The sequence below is a fragment of the Podarcis cretensis genome, assembly GCF_951804945.1.
Source record: "Podarcis cretensis genome assembly, chromosome: 13".
NCBI classification, from domain to species: Eukaryota; Metazoa; Chordata; class Lepidosauria; order Squamata; family Lacertidae; genus Podarcis; species Podarcis cretensis.
In genome coordinates this window covers 31,905,277-31,910,525 of record NC_137182.1, presented here as the reverse complement: position 1 = coordinate 31,910,525, position 5,249 = coordinate 31,905,277, and the positions used below count along the sequence as shown (strand labels likewise).

General features: G+C 45.0%; 1 protein-coding gene across 1 annotated transcript in view; it reads right to left on the bottom strand.

Annotated features, from left to right (window-relative positions):
- LOC307200425 (olfactory receptor 10C1-like) overlaps positions 1-5,249 on the bottom strand; it is a gene marked incomplete at both ends in the record, with an annotated part of 106,243 nt that overhangs the window by 75,801 nt on the left and 25,193 nt on the right. The gene's annotated exons all lie outside the window — the stretch shown is intronic.

Genomic DNA, 5,249 nt, shown 5'->3' with positions numbered 1-5,249 from the left:
TTTTCGTCTAAAAAATGTCTCGGTGGTTCAAGTGATTGCAGAATGTAGGATGTGACTGAATCATTGCATAGATTAACATTACCTTCCTATTAACAAGATAAATCTACAGGCTCAAAACACAGGCCTGGTTGACACTTAATGCTAAGCCATGGTTTCAACCTGGCCTGGTGGCTTAAGCATCATTGATTAAGCATGAAGAAACCACACTCTGAAGCCTGTTGTTGGTTTATAAACCTTAATTAATAATAACCATAGCATAGCATCATGTGTATTAATTAATTAATTAATTAATTAATTAATTAATTAAATTACTATACAGTCCATCTGAGGATCATGGGGCAGTATTTTCTGTATAAAAATGCAAAAAATGCATACCATCGTAACAAAGAAAAACAATACCCACGGCCCAGCTTTAAAGGCCATTGATTGTTTAATTAGCCAAAGGCCTAGGAGAAGAGGAGAGCAGGGAGCTACCACAGAAATGCCCATTCTCATGTTGCCACCCTTTGATCCTCTCATGGAGGAGGCACACAATCTGCAAGTTGCCTGTTAGAACTGAATGACAGAAATATAATTTGTCAGACTTTTGCAGTCATTTGCTACATGAGCTTTGATGATTTATTTGACCCAGTTGATTATTTGAAGGGTTATTTGTTTTTAGGGAAGACAACAAATACAAAAAATGTAGAGCTGAAGAGAGAAAAGAATGTTATTCAAAACTAAATATCATTAAAATATGCACTGTGTGTCAAACCTTGGCTTTATTGTATTGTATGAACTGTGAAATCAAATAAGAGATGGGAAAGTGGAGAGGCATTATAATTCTATGTAGGATGCCTGCATAGAATTGTGCAATCAAACATTGGCAAACCCAGGCCTATTTTGCTTCAACATGGTTGGTTTATTATCTGTATCCAGTCTTAGCCCTTTGCCTGAAGACAACAAAAGCTACAATATGGTGCATCAGTGAAATAGTTGTGCAGATGTACAAATGAGCATGGTGGCATCAGAGGCATAGGAAGGTCAGGTGGTACCCGGTGCGAAAAATTTCTTGTTACCCCCCCATTGAATTTATTATTATTATTATTATTATTAGTCTACAAAAAATGGTTTTACATTATTTCATATATTCTTACAAAGGAATGTGGATTCTGGGCCTCTGATAACAAGTAGGCGACTATGGACAGATACTTAAATCTACAGGATGGATTGTGTTTTGGCTTGTGTTATTTTATTTATGTTTATAGTTTATTTATTTAATAAACTTTATTTTTAAATACCTGCAAAGTGGTTTACCAAAGCAAAAGAAACACAACAGCAGTAAAAATAAAATAAAAAACACAATCCTACTTTAAAACATACAAAAGCTAAAATATTAAGATTAAAATTACTTCAACTTCCTAAGCATCTAGGTATGCTTGCCTAAAAAAAATGCTTTTAGCAGGTTCCTGAAAAGAGTCTAGCAAAGGCACGTGCTTTGTTGCAACAGGTGGGGAGTTCCAAAGTGCAGGTGCTGTCACAGTAAACAATGCAGTACAGATATTATGTGGAACCTGTAGTAGTGCTTGAAACTACTGAAAGGGAGGTTTTATTTATTGTAATTTCACCATGCTCTGTAATATCTGAAAAGGAAAATGTTTATTTAAAAAACAGGACTGTACAGCAGCGATCTAGTCTCATCTTGATCAGTGGGACTTATTCCTGAGCCAACGGTGCATAAGATGGGCTGCAATCCTATGTACCCCTTGCATCCAACTTGTACCTAAAACTCTGCACAAGCCTGCACCAGAGAATTGTGGAGTTGGAAGGGACCCCTGAGGGTCATCTAGCCAAACCCCTGTGGCAATGCAGGAATCTCAACTAGACCATCCCTGACCAATGGCCACCCATCTTATGTTTTTCCCCTCAGCCAGGACACAGAACAAAGGAGACTGGAGGTAGGGGGAAAGATAAATTTTGACAATGGGGCAGATTTGTCAGGCGTGCACAGGAACAACTTGAAGACTTTACACAGAGAGGAACCCCACATGGGTTTCCCCACATATAACGTAACAGGCAGGGAGCCAGCTCAGATAGAGAGAAAGACATTGGGGGAGGGAGGACAAAAGAGTACCGAAGTCCGCCCATTTTATCCTCTTTGGGATGGTGGCGCTAGGGCTCTGGGACCACTATCCCCAAAATATTTACTTGCGTGTTGAGTCCCACAGTGCCACCCCCCAAAATAATTCACACTTCACACATCAATTTTTGTTTAAGGTTTTTGGCATAATTTTGGCCACAACTTTATTCAAATACAAAAAATGTGAGTGGTTGCTTAGGCATTGGTTATGACTATCTGTCCATGCCCTCAGGGACAGAGCTGGCCTTCCGGACACCAACGGAAGCCAGAGTGGGAAACAAGTATTGGGTGAGAAATGAGGCTGGGAATCAGACCCACACTTCTCACCCTCATGTTCCTGTGGGGCTTGCACGGCCCAAGTCCGGCTCCACGGACAAGGACGAAAAGAATGGCAAGCCCCTGGATTCCTTTAACGGAATTCCCTTTCCGCATCATTTGGAGGGATAGGCACTTACCCCTCCAAGCACCAATTAACCAATGCCTAACCGCCAACCTTACAAGTTGTGACGATTTGCTACGCAGTAGGCAAAAACCAAATGGCACCAGCCAATCAGCCAAGTGGCAAAATTCCTACCAGGCCCCCGCTCCAAGGCGAACGACCCCATGACAGGCATAGCAAGGTCAAGCGATCAAGAAAAAACCACCCTATTAAAGGGAGGGAGGGCGGGTGATCCGGTGCAAAATGGCCAAGAGGACGTCCCCATGTCTGGCCCCTATATTTAAAGCCTCTGACCCCTCCTCCGAATTGGCAACAATCAAAATTCCCCAGCAACCCAATTAACCCCTTAAAGGCTAGGGTTGCTGACCAAATTTGCCTAGTCATGGCAGGGTGGCCTGTTCCCCCAACCGCAACACGTGCTCTCTGTTAGGGAGAACACGCTTTGCGTGTTGAGTCCCACAGTGCCACCCCCCAAAATAATTCACACTTCACACATCAATTTTTGTTTAAGGTTTTTGGCATAATTTTGGCCACAACTTTATTCAAATACAAAAAATGTGAGTGGTTGCTTAGGCATTGGTTATGACTATCTGTCCATGCCCTCAGGGACAGAGCTGGCCTTCCGGACACCAACGGAAGCCAGAGTGGGAAACAAGTATTGGGTGAGAAATGAGGCTGGGAATCAGACCCACACTTCTCACCCTCATGTTCCTGTGGGGCTTGCACGGCCCAAGTCCGGCTCCACGGACAAGGACGAAAAGAATGGCAAGCCCCTGGATTCCTTTAACGGAATTCCCTTTCCGCATCATTTGGAGGGATAGGCACTTACCCCTCCAAGCACCAATTAACCAATGCCTAACCGCCATGGAGCCTCCAGCTCACCGCCAAACCACTCACAGACCCAACCAAGACCTCAGCTTGGCCACCACTGCACCTATCCAAGCCTCATTCCCAGAAGCATAAAGGTGCACGCCATCAGCTCGGAAAAAGGATGGCGACTTAAAAAGAATCTCAGGGTGAGAAATCACATCTCCACCCAGCCCAAAAATCTTTTTAGATACAGCGGAATTGATGCGTTTTCTGGCCCTTTCAGTGGCGGCTGGGCAATGACTGCCCCTCCACACGCATCGTTGCAAAAGCTTTAACCAAAATATTTTAGCTGTTGGCACCATTGCCTGCAGTGTCTCCAGGTCAGTCAAAATTGCAGCACGCAGAGAAAAACAGTCCATAGAAACCAGGTCGTTCTCGCCCAGCTGCACCACAATACCCTTCACGTAGCAACTGCCCCTGGATCCATGGCAGGAGCTCTGACCAGCGCATTCCCTGTCTGGACAGCCAGGACAACTGAACACGCGGAGGAAGGCCAAGACCTGGACCCGCTCTAAGATAAAACAAGCAAAAATTGTAAGACACCAATAATGTTAACGAACATAACCTTTTAATGCATTTGATTTCCCACAACCTGTATTTTATTCCCACTGCCTTATTAACACGCTTTCCGGCCTACTCGGTGGTAGTTTGTCTAGGCATTGGTTCACGACTAGCTGCGCCTGACCTCAGCAGGGCAGCACTGACGACTGGGCCCCACCATACCGTCAGTACCAGCAAACATTGTGGGGGGAACAATGAATCCCAAGGCAATCGCATCCCGCCAGGTGTCGTTCCCCCTAGGGGAAAGATGCACCCCATCTGCCCTAAAGAGGGCAACAGCCTTGAAGAAAATAGCAGGGTGCAATATTACAGAACCACCTAAAGCAAGGACCTATTTTATTTTATTTATTATTTGTTAATTTATTTATTTTATTTACTTTATTTTATTCTATTGTCCACCGCCCTTATTAACATGCTTTCTGGCCTGCTCAGTGGTAGTTTGTCTAGGCATTGGTTCCCGACTAGCTGCACCTGACCTTAGCAGGGCAGCACTGACGACTGGGCCCCACCATATTGTCAGTACAAATAAACAGCGTGGGGGAGCAATGAAACAGGATCAGATTCAAGCTCACCCCCAAATGCTTCCAGGGACTCTTGTGTGGCCCTACCCCTAAAAGGGGTTGACAAAAGCATAGCGAATCCTTGGATTCCCTTAATGGAATATCTTTGCGCATTGGAGGGGACAGGTGCTCCAACCCCCCCTCCAGACCACCTTGAACCAATGCCTTAAATTATTATGAGTCCAGGGAGAGCTGCCATCAACTCAATCCAAGCCCTCTTGCATGCAGGAATGCAAACTTAAGCTGGAGGAAGACAGCAAACATTCTCGCCCAGCTGTACCACCAGCACTGCGGGAGGACCTGCACAGGTCACACTCGACCACACCAAAGGAAGGATCTCCTCCCAAAGCATTCCCCATCAGGACATCCAGTAAATGTTCACATGGGCAGGAAGACTGAGATGGCGCCCCAGTCCAAACTCGTCAACATGCTTGCCAGCCTAGTGTACGATGCTGTGACCCAAATGTGCACAGCTGCTCCTATGAAAAGGAAATAACAGACAAGCATCAGCACAGACCTCATTTGACACTTCTTGATATAACCCTTGTCAGCGTAAGACTTCCAATGACCCGTATTCACAATCCTGTCTACTGACAGGACCCCAGTCTGCAGCCTTTGCAGCAGTCCTATTCGGAAGGAATGAGGCATATTCAGCGGTAAGCAAGCCGCAGGCTGTAATAACTGTTGCACGACGTAAGCA